Below are 14,496 nucleotides of genomic sequence, written 5' to 3' on the forward strand. Positions count from 1 at the left end.
TATAAGTACACATGGGTGTGTTTTATATGTTATGACTCTAGTTTGGACTGCTATTGCTTGGCAGGTTTCGATTTCCGGTAGGTTAGCATTGGTGTTCCATGTTGTAGGCTTTGTTCGCAAATGTCATTGGAGGGTTGAGGCGGCCATGGTTGTTGTCCATGATAAAATGAGTGGTATGAAGGGGGTATCAATGGTGGCGGCAATTTGTTGTGTTGCTACCTATGCTTGTCAACAGATTAATTAAAAGGGTGAAAAGTCCACTATCACAAATTAGCACGCTGCGTTCCTAAGTTAACATACCACACCATAACGGAACAATAAATTAAAAGTAGAATACAACCTTGTAGCACAGGGTAGTAGCCAGTCAAGGTCACTTCAGACCCTTCATCGACCATATTCGTACGTATAGTTATTCTCAATCGTGAGAAGGGCCTTTGATTGTCCACTTTTAAACTCACTAACTACAAGACCCTGAAAAACCAGGAGGTGACAAGATTAGTAATTGTTTGGCCATAGCTGTTGGGTTTGCTTTGATGGTGGCTGGCCTTGAGACCCACTCAGGGACCCATCCCTAGAGTTTTGCTGCTGATGGTCCAGCGATACTCCTGTTTGCGAATGGTAGAAATTTGGGTATCCGAGAGACCCAAAATGCTGTGAAGGTGGTGGTTGCCCTTGTCGAAACCCACTAGCTTGCTGGTTCTGCCCCTGGAAGCTGTAATATGTGCTTGCAGGAACAGCAGACATCGTTCGTGAGCCGGGTCCATGAATCCACATTGTTGAATTCTCATTCTAAACACACAAACATAGAAAGGACCCCCATCAGATTCAAAGCAGCATAGAGAAGGCAACAACTCCATTCATAAATACTGTAGAACTACAAGATATCATGGACCCTTTGGTGTAGAGGGAGAAAATGGAAGGACATACTTTTCATCATACGCAATCATTTGGCAATAAGCGCAAATTATTCAATTCTAATGAGATCTCCCGATGCTTTGTAGAGAAATTACCTGCTGAAGTGACATCAAATGATTGTTGTCCTTGTACTGAGAACTAAGAACGTCATCATAGCCAATGGTTGTGCCTGCTGGGGCAGTAGGTAGATTGAGAGAGTGTCCAGGGATGTTGGTAGAACTCCCAAACCCATAGCCAGGTGGGACTGCAGCAGGTTGAGGCAAGCTGCTAACGGAAACACTGTTCTTGTATTGGGGAAGCATCGCTGCCAGGGACTGAGGGTAGTTACTATTACCGGCAAATGTTTGCTGGAAAGCCGATGGCATATATGTGTAACTCTGAGGTAAGAAAGGATAACCAATCATGTTGGCGAAGTGTCCCAATGGAAGTGTGGGTTGTGAAAAAGGGTGCATGGCTAGATGTTGCGGAACTGCGGGTCCCGTTGCAACATTGGCACCACGAGGCGTTGAGTAGGCTGTGGTGCAGAAATACTAGCTGCTCTTAGAGCCTGCACACGTTCATTAAAGTTAATCAGGAAAGTAACAATTAAAATCAACCGATTATAGTATTTTTTCTAGTTAGGAGTCCAAATAGGATTTTTCTTTTCCTTTTTACAACCCCCACTCCCAACTCTTTTTTTCTTTTCTTTCTGAAGGTCACTCCTAATTCTCTCTTTTTTTTTACATGTTTTAACTCCCTTTTCTGACTCTTCTATTGGTGAATTATATTTCCATGGATTGTGAAAGCCGTTCCACAAGAAATATTTCAGTTGTTGCGACTCATATTCCCCAATAAGTGGATCCCACAATAATCAATATCAAATACATATCAGGTAGAGGCAGCTGCAGAATTGAGGACAACAAGGCCCAAGGGGAAGGACAAAAGTAGTCAAAAGTCACGTTACATGTTGAGAAAGTAGTTTAAAAAAACATAATAAGAAAGAAGAGTCCAAAGGTGTTTGCATTTCACCATAGAACATGTGTCTTCACAACCAAAAAGCTATCAGGTCACATATAAAAGCATCATACACAATGACACTACTAATCATAAGAATATGAAGTTTCATCTTGCTTCATAAAATCTTGAAATAAGACTCCCAATTGAAAAAAATGCAAATAACATTAAATTGCATATAGGACACTTATTTTATAGTTTTATCTTCGTCCTTTCTTGGCTGTCTCTTATTTCTCCCTTTTTACACAAACCAAAACCAAATGACCACAGTAACTTCTCCCAAGTTTTTCTTCCATTTTCTCTAAATTTAAATGATCATCACATGTTCACATGCAAATGTTAGCCAAGAAAGAAGAATAAACGAATAATATGTTTTTTTCCTTCTGGGACACTTGAACCCTTAAATACGTTCAACAATCAATTGGAACTGCGAAAAGTGTAAAAGAATTGAGAAATCAATAAAATAAAGCAAAGCATACCTCCGGCATAGTAATGGTTGGACCACCGATGGAAGAGGTGGCATTGATGTATTTCATTGGCATTGACTGAGTAACGGGGAAGGGTGAATATGGAAGATCTGGCTCCCTTGCAGACTGAACAGTGGATGTCAACAAGGTGCTTGGCAATGAGTTTGTATGCCCTTGCTGTAACAAAAATCATTATGTTCAGAAGAGACTTTCAAGATGCTGCTATCTAGCAGAAATTTATAAATAAAAGAAATTTTCTGATCCAACTGTAAGGAATATGGTTGAATCATCAGCTTGGAATAATAAATTTTATTTGTATAGTAAAGATGCATTACCATTACACTTGAGAAAGGATCGAGATTTTGCATTTGAGCGCTTGCCTGCATGTGAGTGAAAGCAGGATTTAACTGTTCTGGGTTTTCATAGTTATAACCAGGCGCAGATGGAGGAAATGCGTATTGGCTTCCTTGGGCAGCTTCAGAAGCATCCTGTTTCAAAACCTCTGGCCGAGAATCTTCAGGTACCTCATAATTCCCAGTGCTAATGTTACTTCTATTTATTATATCTCCCTCTGAGTTACTCCTGAGATGGCCGTCACCATAATACTCAGGATCTCTGGAAGCAAAAGTTTTTACATATCTGTAAGGAACAAATAAGTAAAACAAGAGACTCAGAATTTAAGAAGAGCATACCTATTATCTGAGTGCCTGATAGATGAGGCATCTGCTGGTTCAGGAACCTCATCCAAATTATTCTTTGAGACCATCGATGCAAATGGGCTAGAAAAGGCAGAACCAATGCCAGGTCCAAAACTTCCGAAACTCAAATGTGAACAATCCGGGGTGTGGACTTGTAAATGATTTGGAATTATTACAGTATCCTCTTCAGTTGGGGGCTCCCGATCATCATTAGCTAAATTAAATTGCCGCAAATTCACAGCAACTGATGAAGAACCATCTTCAGCTGAGGGAAGAAGATAGAAGGGTGTTAAGTCCCAAAAACATTCATATCGGATAACAATTAGGTATGAACTAAATCTATATCCATGATAATCCATAATTTGGGGAGGAGGGCAAGGAGGGGATCAAAAAGGAGGGAGCCAAGAAAGGTGCGAGTGTTTCATAAACCTGCCCTAGCGCACCCCCAAATAAAAACAAATAACTCAACTGTTTCCTATCATTCATCCGATAGTTTTTTTGAGTTCAGGCTCACAAATCCATACAGTACATAAAGGGGAAATGATAAAATTCAAGAAGCTAGGAACATATGATACTGTCATTGGGAAGGGAAAGGCAACACAAATAATTCAGCAACCAAAAAACATACATATCCATACAGCAAATCAATCAGAAATGGGTTGTCAAAGAAATTGCAATCGATGTATGCCTTCATCAGTATACAGCAGTATACTACCTTCATCATGAAAATAAAAAAAATTGAGTAATTAAAAGCACTACACTAACCGCCATCATTCTCAAAGGCATGTCCTTGAGGCTGATAGGAATTCATATCCTTATATAAGTCGTTATCATAAAGTGATGAACCTCTAGAATTATCCTCTTGTATATTTCTACTTGATATAGAAGGGGACTTAACATGGTCACTATTGACTGTTTCAAGAGGACCATCATCCACTGCCTGAGCTTCCTCCAACTGGGACTTTAAGTGTTATGCATTATGCATAGCAAGTCCAGATTCTGCAGATGCCTCTACGACAGAGGTCACACTAGCAGCAGATGGGTTCTCAATGGGGGGCCATTCATCCCTGGGAGAATCATGCTGGTTTTTGTTGACATGAGGCTCATAAGTAACATCTAACACCTTGGAAACATGATCCTGTAAGTTAGAATGTAATGCGGCCGAATGAGGTACCGCATGATGCCTATTATTAGTGCTTTGTTGAGAAGAGTTTGGCATGGCAGAAGCCTTGTTTTGTGGCCTGCCCATCTTAACGATATCAGACATTGATACCTGACCTGGAACCCTCACCCAGGCAGATTGGTATCCGGTAGGTTGTGATGATGAAGAAATCACATCACCTAAACCTACCGTGGACATTTTATATTCTGAAACCACAACTTCACTGCAAAACCAGAAAAAATTCTAGTTAAGATAGGGAGGGAAAACTAAATTCAGCCAACTAAAATTTTGAAAAGATGTTATTGATAAATGTTTGAGTGCCTCATTTCCAAACTCTAGTTAAGATGGTTTGAGAATTATTTGGAACTATTTCCCATCTGTTCTTGCTAAACTAGCCATCTTTGACAATGATCATTTCAAACGCTTACCCAGAGAGGATTAAAGGTGGAAGTAAACTAATTTCATTAAGAATGATTTGGTAAAAATACATATCATATTAGCAACATAAACAATCCAATGGCATGCACGGAAAAGAAAACAGGTAAGCAAGACAACCCATTTCAGGTCATTACTCACAAGAACTCAAAACTTATGGCTGCTTTTCAGCTCCTTGGAGGACTAGACATGGAGAAACTATCACTTTTGAGATTGTTAACAGAAAATACCTGTGGGATGGAGGTCGATGATTCATGTTGTTTCCTGGCAAACCGGGTGCAGAAGATGAAGAGGCTGCAACTGCATGAGTTCCATTTTCTCTCTTCTGTGCAGGTTTACCATGTGATGGACCAGACTCTAACCAGAAAAGGAACTCAATCAGTAAGAATTCATCTAAAAGTGTTCTAAATAATTTCTTTAATGGGCTATAAGTGACAATTCTCCTAAGAGGCATTAGAGCATGTTCATAGTCATACCATTTGAATAGTAATGGGATGAGCCACCGCGCCCGATATATCGGTCTGAACCACTCCTACCACCACGACTCCCAGGGTTATTGGCATCACGAGGCCTTGAATCAACCGTGTCCTTGCTCTGGAATAAAAGGGGAGAAAAAGGTCAACATAGATAACAAGAACCACCAAATCCGTCAGCAATGGTTACAAAATATTAGAAGCTTTCAAAGATAAAGTTTGTTATCTGAAAAGTGAATTAAATGAACACACAGATTGAAATGCTGAAAGCAACAGACAATCTGACATATGCATGACCTATATGATTCACAGTCTGCCCTATATTGCTCAAATGGTGCAACGGTAAGAATACGAGGATGCAAATACAGTATGGTTAATTGGTTCTCAATGCAAACTCATGATTCACAAAAAAACAACAACAACCATTTAGCATAGTTTGGACAAGCACGCACCTCCTTTTTCTTGTCCCGTTTGCACTTCACCTCGTGAAAAGGATCTACACATTTCGCAAATATCTTATCAGCAATGAAATATAGTATCATTAGAAGAGTCAAAACCCAAAACTTCAGCTGCCCCATTATTATGAAGCAAAGTAACGTATACTTTTGCATTCAATCGATAATTACATTAGTGATGTTATCTCCTCGAAATATGTCTTTAGGCTTCTATTTCGGGGTTCCAAAGTAGAAAACATCAGTTCATAAAAATGGAGCACGCAAATAAACTATCAGCATATGCTTATATCTTATAATAAGGTTATTGTTGGAAATACACTCTAGCTAAAAAACCTCCGAGCAAAACAAGAACCCTGGCAATTAAGTAGATTTTATCTTTACACCGTAAGTTAAACACCGAAACCAGAAACCCAGCAGTTACCCTTTCGCATAACAAGAACTAAACATGGCTTTTATTAACCAAAAACACATTAAATTCGAAGAAAATAAAGGGCGGGGAAACCTTGAGAGAGGAGACGGCTGACGGCCTCGTTAGGGTCCATGTTACATTCTTTAAGCATAGCATGGATCTCGGGTTCAGGGCAGTTAACAATCTCTTTCACGCTCTGGACCATCTTTCGAGACCCAGGCGGAATACCTGAAAGTCCAGTATTATTATTACCCTTCCTTAACCCATTATTTCCGCCACTGCCGCCTCTGCTTCCTTTCCCGCTCATCCTCTCTCCGGGATATCCCTCTACAAAAAAAACACAGTCGGCTCACTTTTCGTCAGATCTGAGAAGGGGGAACGATGTCGTTTCACGGTTTTAGGTTATTTTGTGTGTTTCTTCTCTTTTGAGAAACTCGGGGCAGCTGCTCCAGAGGCAAATAGCAAAGAGGAATTACAGTCTTTGAAACAACGCTTTAAAAGTGGATAGTCATGATTTGCTACGCCTAAAAAACGGTTAATATACGGCGTGATCGGTTAAATAAGTGATTTATTAAAATTTAGATCGATTATGTTATATTATTTAACCAAAAATATTATAAAGTACAATAATATACTAAGTAGCGCTATGTTATATTATTTAACCAAAAATATTATAAAGTACAATAACATACTAAGTAGCGTTTATATAATGTAATAGGTAGTGCTTATATTGACCTATTTTATAAATAAACCGGTATATTTATACCGATAGCATTGCAAATTTACCTATTATATTATAATATGTTGAAAGTGTCTATATTTTTTTATAAAAAGGATCGATACTCTTTTTAAAGTTATGTAATTTATGTTTCAATTTTTTTTAATAGTGTTTCATGTTTTCCACCTATAATATTAATTTAATAATTTCATTTGCACAAAAAATTATTTGATTGTTTTGATATTTTATAAAATAATATTTAGAATTTAAATTTAACAATATTAACCAAAGATAATAATAAATATGTAATATATATGTTTATTATTTTTAATTTAATAATAATATATAAACGTAAAAAATAAATCATTAGACGCCTAATTACTAAATTAATATCTTAAAACTCACTCAAAAGATAACATTAAATTAATATTTTCCACAGTGAAATAAGTATGTACACTTTTATAAAAAGGATAGATATTTACAATATAAGCACTACCTATTACATTATATAAACGTTACCTATTACATTATATAAGCGCTACCTATTACATCATATTTTTACCTATTATATTGAAAGTGTTCATACTTTTTATAAAAATGATCGATACTTTTTTTAAAGTTATGTAATTTATGTTTCAATTTTTTTTAATAGTGTTTCATGTTTTCCACCTACGATATTAATTTAATAATTTCATTTGCACAAAAAATTATTTAATTGTTTTAATATTTTATAAAATAATATTTAGATTTTAAATTTAACAATATTAACCAAAGATAATAATAATATGTAATATATGTTTTTTTTTTAATTTAATAATAATATATATCGCAACGTAAAAAATAAATCATTAGACGGCTATAATTACTAAATTAATATCTTAAAACTCACTCAAAAGATAACCTTAAGTTAATGTTTTACAATATAAGCACTACATATTACATTATATAAACGCTACCTATTACATTATATAAGCGCTACCTATTACATCATATTTTTACCTATTATATTGAAAGTGTCCATACATTTTATAAAAATCGATACTTTTTTTAAAGTTATGTAATTTATGTTTCAATTTTTTTTAATAGTATTTCATATTTTCCACCTACAATATTAATTTAATAATTTCATTTGCACAAAAAATTATTTGATTATTTTGATATTTTATAAAATATTATTTAGAATTTAAATTTAACAATATTAACCAAAGATAATAATAAATATGTAATATATATGTTTATTGTTTTTAATTTAATAATAATATATACCGTAACATAAAAAAAATCATTAGATACATATAATTACTAAATTGATATCTTAAAACTCACTCAAAAGATAACCTTAAATTAATGTTTTTCACAGTGAAAAAAATATGGACACTTTTATAAAAATGATAGATATTTTACAATATAAGCACTACCTATTACATTATATAAGCGCTACCTATTACATTATATAAGCGCTACCTATTACATCATATTTTTACCTATTATATTGAAAGTGTCCATACTTTTTATAAAAATGATCGATACTTTTTTTAAAGTTATGTAATTTATGTTTCAATTTTTTTTAATAGTGTTTCATGTTTTCCACCTACAATATTAATTTAATAATTTCATTTACACAAAAAATTATTTGATTATTTTGATATTTTATAAAATATTATTTAGTATTTAAATTTAACAATATTAACCAAATATAATAATAAATATGTAATATATATGTTTATTGTTTTTAATTTAATAATAATATATACCGTAACGTAAAAAATAAATTATTAGATACATATAATTACTAAATTGATATCTTAAAACTCACTCAAAAGATAACCTTAAATTAATGTTTTCCACATTGAAAAAAGTATTGACACTTTTATAAAAAGGATAGATACTTTACAATATAAGCACTACCTATTACATTATATAAACGCTACCTATTACATTATATAAGCGCTACCTATTACATCATATTTTTACCTATTATATTGAAAGTGTCCATACTTTTTATAAAAAGGATCGATACTTTTTTTTAAAGTTATGTAATTTATGTTTCAATTTTTTTAATTGTGTTTCAAGTTTTCCATCTACAATATTAATTTAATAATTTCATTTGCACAAAAAATTATTTGATTGTTTTGATATTTTATAAAATATTATTTAGAATTTAAATTTAATAATATTAATCAAAGATAATAATAAATATGTAATATATATGTTTATTGTTTTTAATTTAATGATAATATATACCGTAATATAAAAAATAAATCATTAGATACATATAATTACTAAATTGATATCTTAAAACTCACTCAAAAGATAACCTTACCTAAATATGTAGTTATTGTACATACCTAAATTTAATGATAATATATACTTGTAGTTATTGTACATACATAAATATGTACTGCGAATTTAATGTTGTACCCACCCTTTAACTACCACTATCAATACCACATCCTATTGAAAGCAGCACGACTGAAACATGTTCAAAATGAACCTTTGCTTACATCTCCATCAACTCCTGGACCACTGAACTTGCACAACAAAATTTTTGCCATGGATAATACTGATGTAGACAATGTTAAGCCAACCGAGGAATGCCATGAAGTACATAATGTTGATGAATCTGACAGATTGGTTGGTCAGCTCTTCTGTTCGCGTGATCAAGCTTTGTACTTTTACAAGGGATTCGTACGGGAACATGGGTTTAGTGCACGTAAGGGAACAACACGGCTTGACGTGGAAGGGAATGTGAAGACACAAGAATTTTGTTGTTCCAAAGAAGGGTTTCGAGTATCAAAAGTCAATATTGTTGATCGTCAACGTGCTCATACGCCAGTCACAAGAACATGATGTAAGGCTAGAGTCGTAGTTACAGCAACAAATACAAACGATCAGTGGGTTATAAGTAAGTCTGATCAGAAACATAATCATGCATTGTGCACACCTGCTATGACACCATTTATGCGTTCTAATAGAGCTGTAAGTAAGGCTGATGTCGATGAGGCAACAACATTGAAAGAGGTCGGTGTTGGCACGTCACAAGTAATGAACTATTTAACGCAGCAGGCAAGGGGCTATCATAATGTTGGATTTACACATAAAGACCTCTACAATGCACTTCAAAGAGGTAAAGCAAAGGAAATCGTCGATGGGGATGTGAATGCGCTTATTGCCTACTTTGATTATAAGAAACATGATGATCCCGAGTTTTTTATGACATACTCGGTAGACGAATCAGGGGCATTGTATAATCTTATTTGGTCGGATTCTACATCAAGATCGGATTACACATGCTTCGGTGATGTAATTGCGTTCGACACAACGTACAAAGATAATTTGTATAGTCGACCAATTATGCCTATTGTTGGTGTCAATCATCACCATAGCACAATTGTGTTTGCCACTGCCATAATCGCTGACGAGACGTCTCAATCTTTCGAGTGGGTGCTACAGAATTTTTTATAAGCCATGATGAATAAATCACCTATTTCAGTTGTCACCGATGGGGATATGGCAATGCAGAGGGCTATCAAATATGTTATCCCTTATGCTAAGCACAGATTATGTTATTGACATCTTTCTCGCAATGCACAAGCTAACATTGGTGACCCAAAGTTTACAGCAGCATTCTCAAAATGCATGGCTTCCTGGTGGACAACCAAGGAATTTGATATTCAATGGCGTTCGGTTGTTTCAGAATTCAACGTCCAAAAGCATCCATGGGTGATTGAGAAGGGAAATACACGACACTTATGGGCACAAGCATATCTATCCGGTCATTTCTTTGCCAATATTTGCTCAACACAAAGGTGCGAGTCTATGAATGCTTCACTAGCTATTGCACTGAAACACAAGAAGACATATTTAGATGTTGTTCGTGCAATTGAAGATAGAATTAGTAGAATGCGTATGAACGAGTTGAAAGCGGATTACTTAAGTTCCCATACGAAGCCCTTCCAGATCACAAAACTGGTCGACCTTGAAAGCCATGTCGCGAATCTTTTCATGTGTTCCAAGATGAACTTATACGGGAGACATTGTACCGGATTGAGGCAGAGATTAAGTCCTTATCATATGAATGTCAACATTATATTTTGTCAAAGTACGCAGAAAAAATAGGAAATTTGAAATTAGTTTGATTCTCGTATGAAAACTCTAATTTGCTCCTGCAAAAAATTCGAGACCGTTGGACTTCCGTGTCGCCATCAACTTCACATTTTGAAGCACTTGGACTACACATATTTGCCCGGGACTTTGATTCAAAGTAGGTGGACTAATGATGCGAAGGCTTCTGCACCTAGTTATGTTGATTTGAATGTGTCTCCAGAAGTGATACAAATGGCAAGGTTCGCTGCTCTACGTTCAACGTCAAGTAGGTTATGCTACATTGCATCAAAGACAGACGAGTCTTTCAAAACCGCAAGAGATGAGATGAAAAAACTAATAGAAGAATTAGAAAACTCGTTTGGTTTGAATGATTCAGTCAACCAGAGCATTGTAGTAAACAATGTTCGTGACCCTCAACGAAAACAACGCAAGTGAAAAGAAGTGCAGAAGAACAAGGTCGAGAAGAAAATTAGGCGATGTGGGTACTGCAACGGTGAGGGACATAACAAACTAACATGTCCTCAAGTCAAGCTCAGTTTGAGTACAAGCACACAGCCTACATCAACTGATTTTTTCGAAGACGAAATGGAATGACAACGATCTCCATATATCGTAAGTATCAACATGACTCCTATTGTATGTACATATAAATATTTTGAATGAAGGAAGAAAAACCGCGTTACTTAAAATTACCGACACAATATTAAAAAGTGTCGATATAGGTTGTAGACCTATTTGCTCATAAAACCGGTATAGTTATACCGGTTATATTACAAAATTATCTATTACATTATAATTATGGGTTCCGATGTGTAAATGTCGACACTTTTTGACAAGGTATCGACACATTTTTCTTCCAATCTGGACATAAAGTACCGACACAATATTAAAAAGTGTCGATATAGGTTGTAGACCTATTCGCTCATAAAACCGGTATATTTATACCGATTATATTACAAAATTATCTATTACATTATAATTCTGGGTTCCGATGTGTAAATGTCGACACTTTTTGACAAGATATCGACATATTTTTCTTCAAATCTGGACATAAAGTACCGACACAATATTAAAAAGTGTCGATATAGGTTGTAGACCTATTCACTCATAAAACCGGTATATTTATACCGGTTATATTACAAAATTATCTATTACATTATAATTCTGGGTTCCGATGTGTAAATGTCGACACTTTTTGACAAGGTATCGACACATTTTTCTTCCAATCTGTACATAAAATACCGACACAATATTAAAATGTGTTGATATAGGTTGTAGACTTATTCTCTCATAAAACCGGTATATTTATACCGGTTATATTACAAAATTATCTATTACATTATAATTCTGGGTTCTGATGTGTAAATGTTGACACTTTTTGAAATAGTATCGACACATTTTTCTTCCATTCTAGACATAAAGTACAGACACAATATTAAAAAGTGTGAAAACTTTGTTGTGGATATCATGGAAAACAATGATATAGTAATGTTTCGATACATTTGCAAACAGATGTAAATACATTAATAACTAGTATTGATATTTCAACAATCCTCAAATGTATATGTATATAGAGAAGCAAATATGGAATAATTAATGAAAATATACACACAATATAATCACACCAAAATATACATACACAATAATGTTCAAATAATGTACCGACAAACGAAATTAATCCGATGAGAAAGGGTTATTTCTAACGAAGTCCGGAACATTAGAGGCCTTCAACAAATTTTCCAAATATTCTCGTATGTTTCTGCCTTTTTCTGAGGACATACATAAATAATATCAATTATCAAACTAATGAGGTGCAATTTTACTAACAATAAACTAAATTCGCATAAGCATGAATAAATTTGTGTCATACCTAGAGCATTGTCGTTCGAATGGGAAGCAACGTCAAAGGTATGTGGACATATTTAATTGTATTTCTATATAAACACATAAGTTGTTAAAATAATCAATGTCTGAACACCTGTTCAACTGGAAAAACATATTGCATAAATGCAACTTACCAGATTATAAATCATTTTTTCCGCTGAATCATCGACCAAAAGTGTATTTAGCTCGTTAAAATCTGGACACGCGTTCCAAACATCATTGAGATATTTACAGTAGGTAACAGTATCGTATGTTTTGCATGTTTTTTGATCCTGTTCACAAACAGTCGAACATAAATATGTAAGAATCATAGACAACGAAAAGTCAGCAAACTGTAATGACATTCATCTTACCCACACGAATAGAAAATGCTCAGAAAATAAAGGTAGTTTCTCAAGTACACGGTCGATGTTATGCCTGAGATTGTAATCAAGTTTGAATGTTAACATTCAAATGTATATTAACGATTTTGACTACAGTAATTCAATTGCTCCAAACATGTTCTAACCTCATCTTTGAAGACCAAAGGGCAACAACAAAATTGTCGACACAAAATTGCATAAATTCAAATAATCATGTTCTGAAGACAACATCTACAACATGAAGAAAATGAGATTAAAGTTCTACGCTTATATGTTAAAATAATTGATACAAAATAATAGAATTAAAAGCTGCAGGCAGTCTTGGGATGTAGGCAATGACACCATTGAGATCAAAAATTAAAAGTTTTCTTGAAGGTGGCGTTGCAGACACGATATACTTGTTTGGATCATCATCATCATCATCGTCATCTTCATCGTCATCTTCATCGTCAGCTTCATCGTTATCATCATCGTCATCTTCATCGTCAGCTTCATCTTCATTGACCGCTTGGTTGTCCACACCTGTTAAAAGAAAATAAAATACAGTTCAGAACGTGTGACACATTAACACTAAATACTACTCAATGTCAATTTCATTTTACATACCGAACCGCTCTGTGTGCCATTTTTCTTCATCCTTTTGCATTCGACCATACTGTCAACATTTAAAATTTGTAATCAATTTAAAATTTATCGATACTTTAATCCAATTACCATTTCAACAATTATAAAACAAATCAAATACTTGTTACGTACACTTTATTCAATATACAAATATAAATAACTACTATTGTGTTAAAACGGTTTTATTCAAAAGAATTTGAATGGCCACTATAAAATGTGTCGGCACATTTATACAACCTATAATATCATTTTTTACCTATAATATTTAATAAAAGTATCGACATTTATATTTTACCTTCAATATCACTTTCTACCTGTAATCTTTCTCAAATACTTATTTACTCTAAAACCCCAAACAACACATAAAAACCCTATTTCCTATTACTGTATTAATTAAAAACTAGGGTTTCGACAACATACTTTTTGATTCGACTGCAGCAACAAACAAACAAACTTCGCTTTAGAAACGCCTTCTGATATGCAGCAACAATTACGCTTCGATTTCAAAAACTCGTCCATTCTATCTATTTTTAGAGGATATTTAGATATGGCCTTTATATTTTCATCGGATATGTTATTTATATTTAATCGATACAAATACAAAAGTGTCGATATTTTTATGTCAGGTGTCGATACTTTCGAAAAGATATTTACCTATTTCTTTGAAAGTGTCGATAATTTATTACACGTACTTACGAAAGTATCGACATTTTCAATATATCCGATATCGTTTTACCGATTTTATCATTTTGATACCGGTTTTATCATATTTTTACCTGTTATATCGTTGTGGA

The 14,496-nt window shown here is 34.2% G+C and overlaps 1 pseudogene; it reads right to left on the reverse strand.

The window, feature by feature from the left end:
• Window positions 1-238: 238 nt before the first annotated feature.
• LOC120205990 lies at window positions 239-6,314 on the reverse strand (annotated as a pseudogene).
• Between the last annotated feature and the right edge of the window lie 8,182 nt (window positions 6,315-14,496).

The sequence above is a fragment of the Hibiscus syriacus genome, unplaced genomic scaffold (assembly GCF_006381635.1).
Source record: "Hibiscus syriacus cultivar Baekdansim isolate YM2019G1 unplaced genomic scaffold, ASM638163v2 tig00013285_pilon, whole genome shotgun sequence".
NCBI lineage: Eukaryota > Viridiplantae > Streptophyta > Magnoliopsida > Malvales > Malvaceae > Hibiscus > Hibiscus syriacus.